Source organism: Palaemon carinicauda, chromosome 5 (assembly GCF_036898095.1).
Source record: "Palaemon carinicauda isolate YSFRI2023 chromosome 5, ASM3689809v2, whole genome shotgun sequence".
Taxonomy (NCBI): Eukaryota; Metazoa; Arthropoda; class Malacostraca; order Decapoda; family Palaemonidae; genus Palaemon; species Palaemon carinicauda.
In genome coordinates this window covers 124,599,216-124,620,879 of record NC_090729.1, presented here as the reverse complement: position 1 = coordinate 124,620,879, position 21,664 = coordinate 124,599,216, and the positions used below count along the sequence as shown (strand labels likewise).

Below are 21,664 nucleotides of genomic sequence, written 5' to 3'. Positions count from 1 at the left end.
CTGCCTACACTCAACATGTTGTGAGAGAGAACCGGGATCTAGAACCGCCTCCCAAAACTCGTCCATATCGGTCGCAAGAAACCGATATTAAAGCTAGGCGTTGAAAAGAAGCGTCAACCACGTGAACCTCATGCTGTGTGGTTAAGACCTGATTCGTGTGTAATTAGCAAGTGTTCAACAAACTTAAAACCAAAGCTTGACAAGAGGGAGCGTTAGCTGCAAGGCCAGAGAGACGCGAAGGAGAGACAATAATCTGGCTAAACTGCTGTGAGAACAAGACTTTGACTGTATGCGTCTAGCATGCGACCATAATGTCGCATGTGGTTCCATTCCCGTAAGGTGTCAGCGTGCTGAATGCGTTCACCTTGTCGTGTGGGCACAGCGCTGTGTGTGTGCCCGGCTTGATGTAAATCTACAGCGTGCAGCGTGGAGGCGACAGCATCGCGTCTGGTCATTGACGGAAAGACGGAACTGATAGCCGAGAGTTGTCCACGTGTAGGATGCGTACGCATGAGTGATAGTTACGCATCCCACAGACCGCGAAAAGGGGACAACTTGTTGAAAGGATCAACTTTGACTGTTAGCGTCCAACATACGACCAGACTGGCGTCTGCGTCTGGGACTGCGTGAGGGAGAGACCAGAACTTGCGTCTGTGTCTGCACGACATCTGCCGTAAGAGAGAGACCTTGACTGCTACAAGCACCCGCTCTAACGCTTCTCGTAACACGAGCATATCTCTGCAACGAAGCGCTACTGAGCATAGGAGAACTATGCCTTCTGACACTAATCGGAAAACCATTTCTTTGATCTATGGTAGTCCTTAGACTCTTCAGGAGAAAATTTTCTTCCCCCCGAGAATCGTAAACGCTAAACACAGATGAAATAGACCTCTCTTAGCTCAGACCAAATCTACACTCGCGGGGTAGAGAGTGCGCCAACTCAAGCGTGGGCGAAGGCCGGGAGAGAGCATCAACCGCAGTCCTGTGAGCGACCTGGGAGAGTCCCTATGATATTTCAAGCGCGCCTTGTGCGCGAACTGAACGTATCCAATGCTGTGAGATACCGTCAACAGTAGGCGCTAGACCTCAGAAGAAAGTAATAGACCTTTCTCCAAACTGGGGAAGGAGAAGAAGTGTGAACAGAAGCAAACTGAGCACCTTTTCCCACGAAGAACTATGTGTCTTACACGATTCAGGTGCTGACACGTCGCCTTCTTCCGAAAAGAAAAAACTTCCGGTGAACGTTAGATACTGCAGGATAAGTTAATAGAAAAAACTACGACTCCTGAAAGGTCTTGGACAAACCGATTGGTGACTACCAATTCCAGATTATGCGTCCTTCGATGAGGACAAAGTCCTTCCTCCCTGAAAGTGAGTCAGAATCCAGAGGAAGAGCTAGGATTGTATGTGACTTGTCTGACTTCCGCTTCTCTCGCGGAAGAAAAAACACACTCGATTGCTTCCTGTTCACGCATCAAAACCCCACTGCTGCGAAGGTAAGTTCTGTTTGCGTGTATACATGACGAGTAACTACCTAGTCTGGTAGACAGGGAAAACGTAGAATGTTATTCTCGTCAGGGAACTGCATTCTAATATGCAGAAAACAGTTACAAGATCCATGATACCATAGCGATGACGATCTGATCGCTTCAAGACATTCCAACTCCGCTCTTTTCAAGATACTATGTCATATGTTTGTGATGTCATAGCTCGCCAATCATAGGCGAAGAAAAGAGCATTACCTCATCATTCCAAAGTGGAGAGAGACCGTTTTGGACTGCATCAACAATATCGCTTGGCGGAACAGACGTTTAATGCAGAAGGTCCGCAAAGAACCTCAGCCTACCGACCTTCCTTCTCCCAAGGGTTGGAACGTAAATTAGAGATATAGGACTAGGGGCAAGGTGAAAACGAACAAACACCTCCTCCAGAGCACTGTGCTATGTTTACGAGTCACTAACAAGAGCGGTTTAAAAACATAAAACATTAAATCATAAAAGATCTGCCCGTGGCGGGAGATATACTTTAACGAACTATTCTCATAAAGGCCTTAATGCCCTTTCTGTTGTAGCAGCTGCAAGCGCTGTATCATCTCTACAGTAAGCTTCGTTATTTTCCTGAGAATGATTTAATGTTAATTCATTACTTTATTTTACCATTAATTTACTAGGCCATCGTTCCCTAAAGGAGCCCTTTGGGTTAAAGCATCTTGCTTTCCTAAATAGGGTTGTAGCTGGTTTGTAATACAAAATAAAATAAATAGCGACACCATCAACTCAACTAGCGAAAACTCTGAAGTCGAAAAGAGGAGCAGCAGGTAAAAAAATTTGAGGGAAACTCTTTAGAGAAATTCTCATGAGTTTCTGAGTTATTCCCTTCCTTTTACAATCTCTCCTAGGAAGAGAAGTCTTGATTCTTAGGAATCCACTCCTTATGATTCTGAATTCGGACCTCAATACTTAGAGGTTTAATTCTAGTTCTCACAACCAAGAGTTAGCCCAGCAGGCCTTGGACAGAGAATATAATATCTTTCTAGTTAAGATTTATTTCTTAATATAGCGCCTGGAGCAACAATAACTAAACACTAGACGTTCATGGTCAGGTAGACATCAAAGTCTATAGTAATAGGTCGCGAAGCGACCTCCCCCAGGCTGAAGCGTCCACACTGATGCTGAAGCGCCCACACTAGCGCTGAAGCGTCCACACTGACGCTGAAGCGTCCACACTGGTGCTGAAGCGTCCATACTGACACTGAAAGCGTCTACACTGACGCAGAAGCGTCCACACTGACGCTGAAGCGTCCACACTGGCGTGGCGCTTCGCTCCATTCCGTCGACGTTCCGTTTCCGTTGCCGCACCGTTCCGATGACGCTTCGCCAGCTCTGCTGCCTGGCGAACGTCGGCGCGTCTGTATAGACTAATGCTAGGTGCTATGATCCGTCGGTTTGCGTCGAGCATTCGAAGTAAAGCATCCACTTTCCCCCACCATTGAACATTGCAGTAGGTAGACCGCCTGTGCGACAATGAGTTCTCACCGTTAAAAACACGACGCCTGTGCGTCCGTGTCAAAGACCGGAATCGAGACACCCAGCCGCACTGTTAACGGCAGGCAGAAAAGACTGCATAAACGAAGATAGATGCTGTTTCATGCCTAACTACAAAGATCAAGGATCACCTTAGGCGAAACGTATTCAGCAAGATCTTCGTCGATCCATAGCGCTAGCCACTGTCGAGAGACGACACCCATCAGGTGGGGTGGCGGCACTGCGTCTGCGCCACATGAAAGGTAATACACGCAGAACGAAACTAATTTTGTTTTCAGCTTAGCGCCTTTGAAAACACTAACACCTCGCTTTATCTATAGCGAGGGTGAGCATTCTGGTGGTCGACAGAAAACACTCGAGAGGACTTCAGTTCAGGTCTGAAAGACTGTAACGCCTGGTTACCCTCTCAATTCCTTTCGCCGTTTGACTTAACTACTCCCCTGGGTCCGGGAGCTCGACAGAGGTCTAAGGCTAGGATAACGACAGGTCCGAATAGAAGCACTCTCCACTGAATAAAATTCACTGCACAATTTATCACTAAAAAATTTGCACTTTACTCTTTGGCACAAAGATAATTTCATAATTACCTGAAAGACAAAGTATACACTCTCTCAAAGGAAATGAACTCCGTAAGGAGAGACTTATAATTCTGTCACTGGACAATTGTTTGAATGGGAAAGCAAAAGTACCGAATCCCATATAAATGTAACAAAATATTAAATATAAAAAATTAACTTAATAGATATAATATTTATACATTAAAATAAACCCTTAAATTAAGGGGTTCCAATAAAAGATGGATTAATCATCACTCGCATCATTGGAACATCATAACGATACTGATTACCGTAACAAAAATAAACTGAACGATAGTTAATCTTTGCAAACAGATCAAAGATTATCTAAAGAAAAATATTGAAAGGATAAAATTTTCTCAAAATAATTCCTTTAATTTAATTTATAACTTGAAACTCTAAAAGCAAAATCACTTATATTCTTAAAAGGCAAGACAGACTTTTAGCCTACGGAAGAGGCTGTGATGTCATCCATGGACGAAATGTTTACATTTCGCCCCTATGCTTTCGTGAGGTTTAAAATAGGTTGAAAAACCTTCCAACCCTACCTTTTAAGTTAAAACACGTGATCACAGATCAAATAAAACAAATATGCGAAAGCCAAAACTCAAAAACGTTAATACATCACCAAATAACGTCCAAACAGAGTAAGAAAACAAGAGAATTTCCAATAGTTCAGCCAGCTATGGCAGCAGAAAAAATCTGAATTGGTTGAGGATAGTTCTACCTGGGGTACTGCGAGAGCGCTGGGGTACACCTGGTTTATATGCGCTAAGCTGCGCAAGAGATTTTGAATTTTCTGCCGAGGCGTCAGGGACTTAGGCTATTATATAACCAGCGGGTAAGTTTTATATTTAAAAATACCATACAAGAAACCCAGTTTATAGGACAAAGATAATTTGATACCTTCAAGCCTGCACTCTATGATGTAAACAAGATGGATCTGTCACTAATGGGGCCCATCGACTTGCGGCTCAGCTCCTGAGCAGACAGCACATTCTAGAGGAAGCGAGATTAGAGCCACCCACTGACTGTTGTCCTGGACTTAGCTAGCTGTTTTTTTTCAACTAGTCGAGAATCAGGCTCGGAGTACAGTCTTCTGCTGGGCTGAAATTTTCAGCTGATGACTTACAGATGAGCATGTATAGCAGGACCTTCATTTGTTGGTTCTGCCATGACAAATGTCATCAGCACTGCTGACAGCAATGCAAGGCATACTACCACCACTGAGAAGATACAATTGTTCGTGCCTTATACATGACCCAAGAGCTGCACATAGGAAAAGAGTTCAACTTCGACGTTGCCTACCACAAGATATGGTGCAGATGTGACGGCTACAACCTGCACCATAATATCCTGTACCATATCATGTCCAGGAGAAACAGGGATACCATCACTGAAATGTGTACCAATAGAATGCCCAGTGTTCCATTCTCCAGGCATCCTGGAGAAGCAGATGTGGACCCTGGATAATCCTGCCACCTCCAAACATCCAAAATCAATTATCACTCCTAGACGTCCTGCCACCGTTCCTGTTCCTGTTCCTACCTCCTTGTCTGCCCCTTTTTGCAAAGAAAAGAAAATGGAAGAATGTAAAGCTTCCTGCCGACTTCCAAGCCAAGCCTTCTGCTGCCTCACCCCCCTCCTGTCAACCTTCTGCTATTCTAGAACTTGAGATGGACTCAGAAGCAATGGACTAGATCCCTCTCATCGATGACCCTTCACCTTATCCGGCAGAAGGCTATCTGCCAGATTGCAATTGCACGGAGTATCAGACTCAGCTCCTTGCTGAAGCAACTACCACTCTGTCTTCCTTACCTGTACCAGAACCACTGCCACCGACCACCCTGCCAGTTTCAGGACAGCTTACCAAATTCAAGCTGCCATCCACTGGTGAGGTGCAATCATATGCAGCAGTTAATGCCATCGCTGCTGCACATCCTTCTCTATGAATCACGGCCACAGCAAACCTCAAGGGTGACATCATCACCCCAAAGGACCAGGAAAGTGTCCGCCTTATACAAAGGGAAACCTCCCTGATGTTCCTGGACCCAGAAAAGAAACCGAGGAAAGCTATGATCTGCATGTACCTTACCAGGATGCCACTTCACATCACCAACTACAGTAACATTGCCTTTGCCGAGCGCAAAAAGAATCTGCCCTTGAACAGAGTCACAGCCACCTTCATCAGCCCTATTCCAGCAGTCCTAGACATCGGAATATGGGGAACCTTCCCCATACAGGACTTCAATCCCAAATTCATGAGATGCTACAACTGCCAGCAATTCGGGCACCACAAGGAGGACTGCAGGAGCTAAACAGTCTTTGATGTCTGCAGCAAGGAACATCCCACACAGAGATTTATTGATGCACATAAGGATGGGAAAGAGACCTTCCTAAGTGCCCCAATTCTGCCCTCCCAGCCCTCCCACATCGCACCTGGAACTGGGGGTGCCGAGAGCATCTGAAGTGGATGAAAGCAGTCACCCATCTTACTAACAACTACATCAGCAGCAGCAGCCACTTCTACAGTGGCAGTAACTCACCCCTGTTTTAGCTACCACTACCCTACCTACACCTTCCCTTATTCCTTTTCCCTCCCTACCCTTCCCCAACCCTTCCTTGACCAACCAACTCTCTGCTCCTTTAAGAAATTGTTCCTATCATCCTCCACCTTGTGTCCACAGTCTGCACTCTGTTTAAAATCCCCCCTCAAGTTCACACTCTTTTCCAATCCCTCCTTAGTCCCACGCTCTCAGCCCCTCCATGAGCAGAGATAAGTTATTGTAACTTATAACTGCTCCTTTTTTTCCTACTAAAGTTCCTTCACTCCTCTGCCAGTCTCTTACTCACTGGGACTCTGCTAAAATAAACTTTCTCTACCACTAAAGCTCTTCTTTTCGGTTCCAATTGGGCCTGGATTTTTGGGGTTAGCAGTTACACTCTCTAGGCTGAGCAACTGCACCTCCCTTCCAAATCCTGTGCTTGGTTGTGCTATGAGCAGACTGGTTGGTCTGATGGGCATTGAAGAGGTCTGTATGCAGTAAGAGAAAATGACATTGGCAACTATGTTCTTTGTGCTGAGCAGCTGTCTCAGAACACACTAAGTGTGAATCTTAGGGGACATTACATGTCCCCGGGGGCTATTGCTTTTGTCTAAGAGACCCTGTCAGGGCCAAAATCTCTGGACAAACCACCAACCAATAGCCCAAAGAAACGTGTAACTTTTTTGGTTAATGTGTTTGATAACAAGTAGAACAACAAGTCAATATGCCCAGCATTCCTGTAGGTGAAATGACTCGTAGTTTAGTTTTCCGTTGTGAAAATTTACTTGACCTAGATTCTTATCAAGTGTATACCTAAAAGGGTATTTTCCGTTATAAAAATATTCATCCTATCAACTTTTTCCATCCCCAAAGATCCACACAAAATGCAACTATCCTTCATGATATATTTTTATTTTATACTTGACTTCATCCATGACAGGCTACTTCCTAATTTACTCAGCAAAACATAATTAAGTCTTTATTGGGGGATAGCGCGAACGCAGTCCCCCGCTACCAAAAATTGCGCACCCGAGTTGACCACATTTGGGTCAATCGCAAGGGTCAGCGCCACCGGAGTGCAATGGTGAGCCTCGCCTTGGGGGAACCACCTTCGTGATCATGGTGTCCCCTGTGCCAGGTAAGTATGCTTTTGGTTCACTAAAGTTAACACTAGTTAAAATGCACTGAGTACGTGTTCCTTACCTATTAGGTTTTATATTATAAATTCTTTGCTTAAGATTACTCAAAGGATCAATTAGAACGGAAGATATTATAACTATTTTCTTTTCATTTTCTTATATTTTCTGAAGACAAATTATATTCAATCGAAAGTTGCACGTACGATGTTAAACTTACTTTCATCACAACGCCTCCCGGTCTCTGGTTTCTCATATTGTCTCGAAGACATTTTATATATTTGAATTGGTGTTTAACGGCTATTAAACTTCTTCAGTGACTTCAAATATTTGTTATCCTACGATTTTTCATGCTTACACTCTCTCTCTCTCTCTCTCTCTCTCTCTCTCTCTCTCTCTCTCTCTCTCTCTCTCTCTCTGACTTTTGACTGACTCTCTCTCTCTCTATCTCTCTCTCTCAAATCTTTTAGAAGAGGTGCTAGTCTTTTTCTTAATTTAGGTAATTCTTTTCTATTTGGGAAACTTTGAGCGTTAGAATATCAATGTATAAGTATTGTACTGAATATCGTATGGCTTGCGCCAGGGTCTGTTATTATAAGTAAGATAATCTATATGCCAAAGTACAAGTCGGCTATAAAAGTCAAGTCGTCCCATTTCTTGTCGACTCGTTCATTTAGCTACATCTATAATCTTGTTTAGGTACAGACTTTTTCTAGTGCCCTCTTATATTAATTGCAATACTAATACTTAACTCTATGAAGAGGGTGTGTGCTGCAGCTGAGACCAGAAATTTGACGAGGAAAAATTGATGTTTTTAAATAATTTGGTTTAAGTTACAATTTTTTTAAGAGTACCGTATGCTGAAGCACACTTTTCTGTCAAATTGTTCTTCCCATTTCTTTCTTCTAAATGCTTAATTGAAGGACAAAAGATTGCTGGTGTATATGAAGAGGAAGCATTTTCCTTATAGTTTTCTTTTTCTTCATCTTTAATATCCATTTTCAAAAGGATCTTTGCTGCCCTTCCTTCAGTCACAGTGGCTAACCTGAGGATACTTTGCCTTGCAATCACATCAATCTCAACCGAGCTATCGCGCCGACATCTCTCTCTAGCTGATCCGCGTTTCTGAAAATTTCAGTGCACTATGTCCGTCTTCCATCTCGGAGACTGGGCATGGAGCTTTTATCAAAGACCGACACTGCAGGGACCGTTACGACTATCCCTTATGTGACTGCGACAGCTGCATTGCCTACCAGCAGAGAAGACTGCAACTTTTCAGCACAGTTGATGTCAGAACAACTGATGTTTCAGTTGCCATCACATAACATCAGATGCAGCTGCCAGGGAAGCAAAATCGCCTCTGCCAGGGTCCTGAAGCACTACAGGGCCTTAAAAGCTTACAGGGAACGGGATACACCCCCTCCCAAAGAAGGAAGAGCCCTTCTCCAGTGCCTGGATCACCCATTCCATCACCTATAATGACTTCAAGGACTGAAGGTACAACTTCAGCCTCTACAACTCTGCAGCAGACAGCTGCAGCTGCAGTTACTAGTTCCACCTCGGCGCCAGAGACGTCCAAAGCCATGGAAATGGATCCTGCTGAGACACAGGCAGTCACCCAGCGAAACCATCCAATGGACTGTAACTGCACTGTCAGCCTCACCCAACTCCTGCACGAAGCCTCTGCCATTGCAGCCAGCATTCCAGCTCCCAAGAATGAAGCCAGGAAACCCCTGCCTAAGTTCAAACTACATCAAACTGACAGCTCCATTTCTTACACCACACTTGCTGCCATGGCTGCAAAGCCTAGCATGAAACTCACTGCAAGACCTAACCGGAAGGGAGATCTTATCATCTCCCCAAAGGACCAAGAAACTGCCAGCTATCTACAGGAAGAACCAGCTGTGACACTGCTTCACCCTGCCTTGATTCAGAGGAAAGCAGTCATAGCCAGATACCCCATCACCATGCCCATCTCCATCGCCACATCATGCAGCAACATTGACAAGGCAGTGTGCTGCATGAACAAGAATGATGTCCCTGTCAGAAGGCTGATAGCCACCTTCATCAGTCCAGTGCTTTCCTCACTGGATCTAGGAGTCTGGGGAACATCCCCCATAGAAGAATACACACCAGAACCCCTCAGATGCTACCGCTGCCAGCGATACAGCCATCATAAGGAAGAATGTAAGGGCCCCTTCATCTGCGGAGTCTGCAGCCAGCATCACTGCACAGAAGTGTGCATTCAGGCCCACAAGGACGGGAAAGAAACCAAACCCAAGTGCCCCAACTGCTGCAGGCCTCATCACGCCTGAAACAGGCACTGCCCAGAGCGACTAAGGAGGATAGCTGCTATGAAGAGCACTTCCTTCCCAAAACAGCCTAGAGCACCTACAACGCAGCCACCCAAGGACCAGCGACCTCCTCGGCCGAGGAGACAACGCCATCCGCCAACTGTTGCTGTTCCTGAACCAGCCAACCAGCCGCAAGCAGCACCTCTTCCACAACCTACACCTTCCAACCCAACCCAACTCCTTACTCAACAAGTTGAGTCACTGCCCTTGGAACACCTTGTTGAATGTGGGCCATTAGCCCCTCAGTTTGAGGCATAGCCTCCTCAATTTTCTCGTAAAACTCAAAAAATAAACTCCGGGAGAAAGGAAACGACCTTTCCGTTTTCTCTTTATTTCCTCTCTCTCTCTACTACAGATTCAAACCAAAGCTTGGGGGAGCACGCAGGTCCCATGGTTCCTTTTTGTAGAAAACTTCACATAAAAAAAATAGATAACATTGCGATACAGACAAGACAAATCCATTTAACTGGTGAATTATAAATTTCTCACCTTTATTCTCTTTAAAGCTTCCCCAAAGGTAAAAAAAATACAAATATGAGACGAAAACGGGAGAGGGTAAGTCCCGGCTCCCATCCACTCGGGAAATTAATACAGTTTTCACAATATAATCACAATTCACATGGATTACTCTTTATAATTGTAATGACCCAATCATAATAACATATCAACCTTTCAAATAAACATATTTTTCAATAAATCAACTATTTCGATAATGTCAACAAACCTGGGTGCGTTCTCATTGGACAAACACTACACTTACCAGCGTAAACGAACGTTGGGTGCATTTTCATAGGACAAACAAACCAACATTTAACATCCTCCCCACCATAGGAGTGTCTCAACACTCCTATCATCATCAGAGCCTTCCAAGGCTATCTTATTACCTTAATCTACAAGTCAAGTTTAATAGGAACCTTAATAGGTCTTCCCTTTCGGGACTTACCAACATTAGACACTAAGGGTGATTCTACAGGCTCCTGTCTAAGATTCTCAAGTCTCTCCTCCTGGGAATTACTACCCATTTCACCCTTCAAATCTGTTATTTCTAGATTATACAAATTTTGCACAGGTCTGGATATAAATCCACGTTTGGTTTTAACCTCAACACTTCTAACAACCCCATCTTTTCCAGGATACAACTTAGTAATAACTCAAAGAGGCCACCTTAACCTTGGCACCCGTTCATCCTTTACTAGTACAACAGAACCCTCTTTAAGGTTACAATTTGGCTTGAACCCCTTCACCATACAAGGCAGGTTTCTAAGATACTCAGTCTGCCATATTCTCCAAAATTTGTCTAACTGACCCAGACGCACAGCTTCTCTTACACACAAATCCTTTGAGGATACACCACAGTCTGGATCATCTACTAACTCTAACTGAAAACCTGCAGAACGGCCAATTAGGAAATGGGAAGGGGTAAGAGGATTTGCGATATCAGGTTCCTCACCTACAAATGTCAAGGGTCTAGAATTAATACAAGCTTCCACCTCATGAAGTGTAGTCTCTAATTCACTCTTGGACAAAGAATTAGTGCCCAATGTTTTCCTCAGTGCAACTTTCACAGATCTAATGAGGCGTTCCCACCAGCCTCCCCACCAAGGAGCATTAGGTACAATAAACTTCCATTGGGGCGTCAACGAGCCATAATGTTCTCTTAACAGGTTGGAGACACTCACAAAGGTTCTAGCATTGTCAGAGTAGAACACTGTTGGAACACCCCGTCTAGCTACAAACCGTCTAATGGCCAAATTACAATCAACAACCGAAAGAGACTCGGTGAGCTCTAAATGAACAGCTCGAATGACAGCACAGGTAAAAAGAAGTATATACAATTTCTTGGATGGAAAATCAATACAAAATAAAGGACCAGCAAAATCCAGACCTGTAACCGTGAATGGAGGAGCCGACTTAACTCTCAACTCGGGAAGTGGCCCCACAGGCTGGGAACAAGCAGAGGCATCACAACGCCGACAAGCCACGCATTCTCGACAAACCTTTGCAATCTGACGAAGGCGAATGATCCAGTAACTGTTTCGTAAAGTGGATACAAGTGTAGCAACACCAGCATGCTTGAGCAACCTATGCTGGAAACGAACTAACAGTAAAGCAATGTGGGTACCAGGAATTATTATAGGGTGCTTACTCTCAAAACTCAAGTCTGCATTCTCTAAGCGCCCTTTTATTCTCAGTAGCCCATCCTCATCTAGGTAAGGATCAAGTTTAATCAAGGAAGAACCCCTTGGGAGGGGGAGAGATCTACTCAGAGCATTTACTTCCTTTGCAAAGGCCTCTCGTTGCACAAAGTACAGCAGTTGTACCTTAGCCTTCGTCAATTCTCCATAGGTTAAAGGTCCACTTAATTTGCGGGACGAAGGTCTGCAATTCCCAACAAATCTCAGTACCCAACCTACTACATTAAGGGCCTTTGTAAAGGAACTCCATCGGGTGAATTCAAATAAGGGCGGCTCATTTTCAACTGCAACACAAACTGTGTCAGTATCACATATCTCTTCTGAAGGAATGTCCGCCCCCCTGCCTTCCTGATGAGGGAGCGGGGAGGAACAGAGCCAAGGAGGACCCTTCAGCCAAATATCAGACTGCAAAAGCTGCTCAGCAAAAACACCTCGAGATACAAGATCCGCTGGGTTGTCCTTGCCTGGACAATGCTGCCAACATGAAGGAGGTGTCAAATGTTGAATCTCAACAACCCTGTTAGCCACAAAGGTTTTCCATCTATTGGGGTCCCCCTTTATCCAAGCTAGGGCTACTGTGGAATCCGTCCAACATTGAACAGAAACCTCTTTACCCAGCTGCAAGGCGGACGTCACAAACACAACAAGTCTAGCACATAACAGGGCTCCGAGTAATTCAAGCCTAGGAAGGGAAACCCTTTTTATAGGGGCTACCTTGCCTCTTGCAACAACCAGCGATACCTTGAATTTATCCCCCTCAGGCACTCTCACATAAACACAAGCACCATAACCCTTTTCTGAAGCATCACTAAATGCATGGAATTGAACATTAGGAATTTCCTTAAAGGGTGACTCAGAAAACAAGTACCGATCTACTCTAAATGACTCAAGCACAGAAAATCCTACAACCCATAATTTAACTCTGCCTTGCATAGCCTCGGGTAATAGCTCATCCCAATCTAAACCTAATCTCCAGATTTCTTGAAACAGTATTTTTGCATGCATAACAAACGGACATATGAGCCCCAAGGGATCAAAACACCGAGCTATGAGACTTAACACATTTCTTTTGGTACAAACAATATCTCCAAAGGGGTCCAGGTTCTCAACCTTAAAGGTAAAACAGTCAGGGGAGGATACCCAGTGGAGGCCTAGGACCTTGACACTCTCTTCACTAGAACCTTCAGTTATAGTTAAAGTCTTACAATTAGACGTACACTTTGACAATGACATACCAGCCTCCTGCAGGATACCATAGGCTTCTTCAAATCTTAAACTTGCTTCTGCGGGACTATCAGCCCCAGATAGCCAATCATCTACATATAGATTCTCATACAGTTCAGAAACCACCTCTGTGAGAGGGTATTTCTTTAAATGAAATTTTAAGGTGGCATTTAATAAAAATGGACTACTCTTATTACCAAAGGGCATTCTTATAAATCTGAAATGTTTAACATTGTTCCCCTCTTTCAACAAAAACCTATGAACATCACGGTCCTCCCTTCTTACCTTTATTTGAAGAAAAGCCTTTGTAATATCAGCTGTTAAGGCCACCCTCCACCTTCTAAATCTTAACAACACCTCAACTAACTCAGGGTTGAGTGAAGGACCACTTTCTAAACAATCATTCAGAGATACTCCATTACTGCCACGTGCAGATCCATCAAACACAGGCCTCACCTTGGTGGTTAGGCTCCCTTCCCGTACCACAGGCCGATGAGGCAAATAAAATATAGGATACCCACCTTCCCGTTGATGGGAAGGAATTTCTTCAATAATACCCTCCCTTTCATACTCATTAAACACCTTAGAATATTGTTCCTGCAGACAGGGGTTTTTACCTAACCTATTATAGAGACCTTCCAATCTTCTCAAAGCATGATGTTCATTATTGATCAAATCTAATTTCATATTCTCAGATTTCCATGGTAGGGCCACTTCATAGCGACCATCTTTAAAACTTACCAAATTCTCAAATTGAACCAAGACTGGGTCAGGGTTCATCGCCTCAGAATGTAGTTCGTTGGGTTTTATGCCAACAGACTCTAGATCCCAAAATTGACTCAAACTACACTCTTGTACATTCTCAATTGCTAACAATTGTACACTTACACCAATATTACCTTCAGACCTATTAAAGGATCCGGACAAAATCCAACCAAAAATTGTCTCCTGGGCCACAAGCCCTTCATTATACATAACCTGGTTGGGGATCATCATCTTCCAATATAAATCAAGGCCTATCAACATATCAATATGTAAATTTCGATGGGATCCATACTCATCGATCAACTTAAGGTGAGAAAAAGGTTCTAAACACTTAGGGTCCACTTTGGACCTAGATAACGGAGGACAAATTACATCAATCTCAGCAACCTTAAAACTATATTTGTGATCATTTGCCCCTACACTCATTATTTCATAAATACTACACAAATCTGCCTTAGAGGCTTTCCCTCCACCAAAGGCAGAAAATGATAAATACTCAGAAGTCAGCCACTTAGGCTTGACCCGTTTGACCAGTTCCCTTGAAATGTAAGACCGATCAGACCCTGTATCAAACATTACAGTAGCAAATGTGATACCCTGATGGCCTACTACCCTGACTTGGGCCGTCTGCAATACACAACACCTTGAATTAACCTTGTTTTTCACCTCACAAGGTGCTACCCCCACATGGGTCACAGAATTTGACCCCTCTTGCAGTCCCTCTACTACAGGGTTATTTTCACTAGCTGTTACGGAGGGTTTCGTTTCAGATCTCCGACATACAAGGGAGTTGTGATTCCCAGTCTTGCACTTTGAACACTTAGCCCAACAGGCCTTGGCATAATGGCTTTTAGATAAACACTTAAAACACAAACGCCGATTACGCACGGCTTCTTCTCTTTCTGCAAGGGGGAGCTTAGTTATACCTAAACACCTTTCACTGGGATGCAGCTTTCCACAGAATGCGCAAAACGTCTTCGAACCACTTTCTTCTGATGAAGTTTGAAGGGCAGAGGCTGAACTGGGAGTGTGCTTTTTAGTCCGTCGTTCTACACTGGGTTCCTCGGATTTTCCAAGGCTTAGTCTCTTGATAGCCTCTGCCCTCTCTCTGCCTTCCACTTCTCGTTGCAAGAACTTCAGCAATCCGTCGAGATCTCCTCTTTTCCGTCCACTACGCGACCAGTCCAACCTTATGTCATGAGGTAACAGAGCAAGGATCATAGGCACCAAGATCCGCCCGTACTGTTCACCTCCAACTCCAAGGGCCTCCAAACTGCGCACATGGCCTACTAACTCATCCTGTAATTTCCGCAAAGAGGACGTGTGAATTTCAGTCCTTGCGCTCCTAGATGAGCTAAGTTGCATTAGGGCTTGAAGGTGAGCTGATATAATGTTTTCTGGATTGCCATACCTTTCTTCTAACAACTCACAGGCTATCTTGTAATTAGCTGTTGTTTGGGTGAGGCCCTGTAGTACACCCCTAGCCTCACCCTCTAAAACAGATTGAAGATACATAAATTTGGAAACAAGAGGCATAGGCTGATCGTCCACAAGTGCCATAAATTGGTCCCAAAATGGCCGCCACTCTGTTATTTTCCCGCCAAATTTCACTAGCTGGAGTTTAGGCAATTGCACACTAAAACCCTCATTACCGACTTCACTGCCTGAATTAATATCTTCACTGGACCTATTAGCAACCAAGTTTCTGTCCTTGCCCAGCCTCTCTAAGGTAGCTGCTGCTTCAGTACGGATTTTTCTTACCTCTTGGAGAAAATGGTGGTCTTCAAGTATTCTTCTCTGGAGCTCATCAACATCCTCTATAGAATTCTGGTCTCGCTGAATTATTTCTTCCCAGTCGGCCTTCTTATTATCGTAGTCTTTTACGAGACTTGTAATTTCATGCCAGGTCGGATTACCGGCCATGGCTCAGGTCAAATCTTCTGAGGCACAACGCAGCCATATTGTTGCCTTCTCTCTCTGTAGCACTGCTCTCCTAAGTTGATTTACGTTGGGGAATCCAGTAAATTCAGCCTCGCTCTCATCTGATTCCCGGGTCTGGGCACCATGTTGAATGTGGGCCATTAGCCCCTCAGTTTGAGGCATAGCCTCCTCAATTTTCTCGTAAAACTCAAAAAATAAACTCCGGGAGAAAGGAAACGACCTTTCCGTTTTCTCTTTATTTCCTCTCTCTCTCTACTACAGATTCAAACCAAAGCTTGGGGGAGCACGCAGGTCCCATGGTTCCTTTTTGTAGAAAACTTCACATAAAAAAAATAGATAACATTGCGATACAGACAAGACAAATCCATTTAACTGGTGAATTATAAATTTCTCACCTTTATTCTCTTTAAAGCTTCCCCAAAGGTAAAAAAAATACAAATATGTGACGAAAACGGGAGAGGGGAAGTCCCGGCTCCCATCCACTCGGGAAATTAATACAGTTTTCACAATATAATCACAATTCACATGGATTACTCTTTATAATTGTAATGACCCAATCATAATAACATATCAACCTTTCAAATAAACATATTTTTCAATAAATCAACTATTTCGATAATGTCAACAAACCTGGGTGCGTTCTCATTGGACAAACACTACACTTACCAGCGTAAACGAACGTTGGGTGCATTTTCATAGGACAAACAAACCAACATTTAACACACCTCATTCCTCTCACCTTCAAAATCCTAACCAGAGTCCTGTCCCTAACCAGGACCCCCAACTTCATGGAGTTACTCCAGCAGTTCCAGTTGCCAATCAGCGAGCAGGGATAAGCTTATTTGCTTAAACCTGCTTCTTTTCTCTGACTTAAAATCCTTCACTCCTCTCCCAGTCTCTTCTACTTACTGGGAATTGCTGCTATGACAACTTTCTTTCCTACTGACATACTCTGTCTGTTAACCTTTCCTTTCATGGACCTAAAGAGGAGTCTCTCCTCCGGGTCACTTCCCTCACTTCCACGCCAGTCGCTAGAAATCCCTCCTTAAAGTAAAATATCCTCCCGTTTTTTATGTTTCCGGCAAATCTTTAATTATCACCCTTTTCTCTATAACGTTGCTGTATCGGCCTCCTCTAGGAGGCCACCCCTTAAAAACATAATTCTCTTACGAGCTGCCTAAAGCGCAAGAGCCCATGTCATGCCACAGGCATGGTAATCTGCACGAACGAACAGACGAGCCTTGCATTAACAATGCAAGGCTCGTCCGTTGTTATGCATATATTTCCATGATTTTTATACATTGATAGTTATGTTAACCTGTTAAGCATCACCCACGTGATAAACCGTTCACCACGATCTACCCGGTACCTCCTTCAACGGTATATTCCGTTCATGCCTTTAACTGCCTTTTTCAAGTCGTCAGTCTCGTGATAATACGTTTACTTGTATAGTAAGTATAGGATCACCACTTGGCAACTCTCTCAGCATATGTAAGCTGTAAATAGAAACTTATATGATGTCTGGCAACTATTTTTCTGAAGGTAGCTTGATGTTAGAAAACTGATTTCCTCTCAGTGCGATTTGGGCATTCATGCAGAAAAGGTTGTTTGTAGTTCCTTTTACAATGAGGGGTCTAAAGAGGAAGGTTATTTCTTTAGATGAAATAAATGATATTCTTGTTGAGGAATCTGATAATGATAACCTGTTTGATAATGAGAGCACTAGTTCTGAATCCTCCAGTGATGAGGATATTGAAGAAACAAAGTTTTCTTTCGAAGCCGACAGCGAAAATGACTTCTCATTGCCGAATGACTAGACAACGAGATTTCACGAAACTATTTAGGAAAGGAGAGAGAGAGAGGGGGGGGGAGACTTGTCCCTTTGCTTTTGTTGCTGATCCTGGCGTAAGATTTACGGTTGAAGATAAAGAGAACCCATTAGAATATTCAGTATTATGTTGCCTTTAGAAATGAAATAATAGTAGTATTAGTTTTTTTTTTAATTCCACCATTTAATTAATATCCCTACTTTTAACTATAAATACGAATTATAAGCATAAAGAAATGATATTAACTTTGAAAAATTATCATTAGTGAAATGACCACTCGGCAAAAAAAGCGTGACGGTACGTTAGCGGCAACCTGGTCCAGGGGGGACGCTTAACAGGTTAATACGATTGTTGCTATTATCATTGTTAGGTTTTCTTTCAGGCATGATATAAATTCTTATTAGCACATCCTGTTCAGAATTCTTTTACTGTCTGGAGATATTGAGATAAATCTTAGTCCTGTCTGTACAACAGTACAAGACAGTTCCAGAAGATTTTCGTGTATTATAACATTCTTGGGTTGCAGTTGTCCCCAGGCTTTGGGATATTCCGTTATGTACAGAAACATTGATTTTCAAGATGGGGTTCTTGCCAGATTTACTCATTCCAGGCTTCAAGAAACTTAATTTTTAAACATAATGACATTCCTAAGGTAGGGTAGAAAGCATCAAACAGTGTATTAGGACGGGGTACCCTGCTTCTCATAAGTCCTATTTTGAATGTAGATTTCATGAAATTGAAGCCATAAAGGTTTGTTCCAAGCATAACAGCTTTTATTTATGTTCCATTTCTTAAAATCTAGTCTTAGATTATACTTTTTTAGCATCTTTTTACTATTATGGCAAACGTACAAGATGACAACCGAATGGTCTCCTTTGTGTTTGATGGCGAGTTCAGTGCTAACCATCCGGATTTGACTGCCATGGCTAAAGAGCTATTGGCTTTACTTCTCAATTAAATGCCAATTAAGGCAATAAATAAGTTTGGTTATTGCCTTGAGCTAGCACTCATTGATTGCTCTGAAGCTTTTAAAAGCAAATGTGGTCCTTTAATAGGGCATCCATTTATGCTTTATTTTTGTTAGTATAATTAAGAATGGGCAGGCTATTCTGATGTTCCATACCTGTGTGTGAAATATAAAGATCTCAAGCAGATTAGAATAGAATTTCTAGTGATCCGCATAAAAATCCTTCACCTTTGTATAAAAAATATAAGCTTGTTGTCCTTTTGAATTTAAATTATATCATTATGTTAGATAGATGTAGTCCTTGATTGTTGAACGATTTATCAAGGACAAAGCCTTGTTTGATACCGATTGCAACAAGTTTATTAGAGTGTTCAGGTATAAGGAAGTCTTTAAGTTAATGAACAGGTAAGAGGAATAGTACAAAACTGAATTTGGATGGTCAGAAGATAAAAGCCTATCTTGAGAAACAGTAGGGTTACTTCATTTGGAAAAGAAATAAACCAGGGCTACTACTTTAGCTGAGAAGGAAAAAAATAAATGTAGGCTAGTTGTGGTAGCTGTAGCTTTGCTGATTACCTCTCATATTATTTAAAGTTATGAAGGTTATTTGGTAAAATACATTAATACATATGCTGAAATCGATAATCTGTTAGCTCATTTAATTTTGCTAAGGCCTTTGTGCTTGTAATGCTTTTTTACAGAGTCCACCCTTGACCAGAAATCCCTTAACTCTGGTCCTGATAGGTCTTTACTCGAGTTGTACCTTTGACAAAGGTAATCATAAGGCCTTTGTTTTCTGAACAGATGAAAACTAGCAGATAATGTCTTAGCATTGTAATATGATACAATGTTAACTAATAGATTGCAAACAGAATTGTCGATTTAGATGGACCATATCACCAGATTTTGTGCAGATGCCATTGCTGCAATAAAACAGAGATCCACCAATGTTCAATCCTCCTAAAAAAATCCTTAGCCACCACTACATCCAGAATCCTGCACCTTCCCATGCCCCTGTTCATACACCTTCCCCTGTTCCTACATCTTCTCCTATTCCTAACCAAAATCCTACACCTCCCAACCCTACCCCTGCTTTCAAAAAGAAGGCAAAGTCCAAAAATCCAGCCAAGTCCTGTCTCCCCAGGACCCACCTACAACTGTTCCTGCTCCAGTTCCGGCTCCTGTTCTGGCCACTATTCCTTTCCTGCTCCAATTCCTGCCACCGATCCAGTTCCTGTGCCTGCTACTACTCCAGTCCCTATTCCAGCTCTCGTCCTTGCAACTGATCCAGCTTGTGTGCCTGCCACTGATCCAGCTCCAGTTCCTGTCACTGTCCTTGCTTCTGTTCCTGCCAGAGTTCCAGGGAGTCATTCATCTAACTGTAATTGTACCAAGTGCTTTACTCCGCTCCTTGCTGAGGCTTCTTCCACTCTCCATTAGCCTGAAGAGACCAGTCCAGCTCTACAAAACACCTCAGTGGATCCCAGTCAGCTACCAAAGTTCAAGCTTCCTGCCATTGAAAAAACCCTTCTCATGCAAAAGTAGCCACTATTGCTGCTTCCAACCTATCACTGAAGGTCACTGCCAAACCAAACCTTAGAAGTGACATTATCATCAACCCAATGGATCAAGAAAGTGCCAATCTTCTACAGAGGGAAGCCTCCCAGACTTTCCTGGATCCTGCAAAGAAGCAAAGGAAGGCAGTAGTCTGCAGTTATCCAGTGAAGATGCCACTCGACTTCCTGACCAGCTGCAAAAACATTTCCAAAGCCAAATGCCGAAAGGGCAGCAGGAACTTGCCCACCCACAGAGTCAACTGCACATTCATTGGGCTAATTCCAACTACTCTGGACCTTGGAATATGGGGAACTCTCCCCACAGAAGACTTTTCACCGGATTCACTGAGGTGCTACAACTTTCGGCACTTTGGCCAATATAAAGAAGACAAGGAGCCCAGCAATCTGCGGTGTCTGCAGCCAGCGCCACCCAACACAGACGTGTATTGATGCACACAACGAAGGGAGAGAGACTTCCCGGAATGCCCCATTTGTGCCCCTCCCCATCACTGCACCACCACTAGAGACGCAGAGAGCCTCGTCCTAGGAGCCATTGCCTATCTACCACCAATCCTGTTCCTGTCTCCTCTCCAAGTCCTGTCATTCATTTTCCTTCTTCCTCTCCAAATTCTGCTACTCCTGTTCCCTCTGCAGGTCCTCTCATCTCCATCACCCCAGAACCTCCAGCCTCACCTTCCTCAGCCATTCAGAGTCGTTCTCCAGCTCCTTGCGTTCATAATCCTTCTTCAACCACCAGTTTAGTTGCTCTTCAAGCAGAATCCCTCCCCTTAGATACTCATTCCTCTAGTCTCTAAAATTTGTGCCTTGTTAAATATTCCTTCTCCTAACGTTGAGTCTCTCCTTCTCTTAGCTGCCCTTCCCCTAGAACAGGGATAAGCTTTTTTGCTTTGAACTATTCCTGTTCTCTCCAACTGAAAATCCTTCTCTCCTCTCCCAGTCTCTTCTACTTTACTGGGACTTAGTGCTATAAAACTTTTACCTACCTTTAAAGCATTTCCTTTCAGTTCCAGTTTGAGCCGGATTTTTTGGACTGGCAGCTATGCTCTTTGGGCTGAGCAGCTTCTCCTAGTTTCCTGGTCTTGGATGACTATGTCGATACAGTCTGGATGCCGTGAAAAGAGTTCCGTTCCTCTAGAGAAATTCATATAAGAAAAACTTTGACTCCTGCAGCTACGTTCCTGCTGCGGAGCAGCTGCTTGCACTAAGAGCACACACTGTGTGCACTCTTAAGGGTTACAGCCTTGTGCCAAAAGCCTCTGCTCGGCTGTAAATGCCAGGCAATCTCAACAAATGAACGAGAACTGTTCACATATATCATAGTAATTGCAAAAATGTAATATTTGTTGATCCTAAGGATAATTTCTTTTACCCTAAACATATTTGCATATGTGGTGTGACCCTAAAAAGAAGCCTGATGGTTTTCTTTTGATTCGGTCTTTAAGACAAGTTTGTTACAGTTATTCACTTGGGTTACTCATAATTAACCCAGCAATACATATTTGAGTCTTTAT

General features: G+C 43.4%; 1 non-coding gene across 1 annotated transcript; it reads right to left on the bottom strand.

The window, feature by feature from the left end:
• Window positions 1–7,148: 7,148 nt before the first annotated feature.
• LOC137641705 (U1 spliceosomal RNA) lies at window positions 7,149–7,311 on the bottom strand. Its single transcript, XR_011044570.1, has one exon. It is a non-coding gene; the product is annotated as a U1 spliceosomal RNA (small nuclear RNA).
• Between the last annotated feature and the right edge of the window lie 14,353 nt (window positions 7,312–21,664).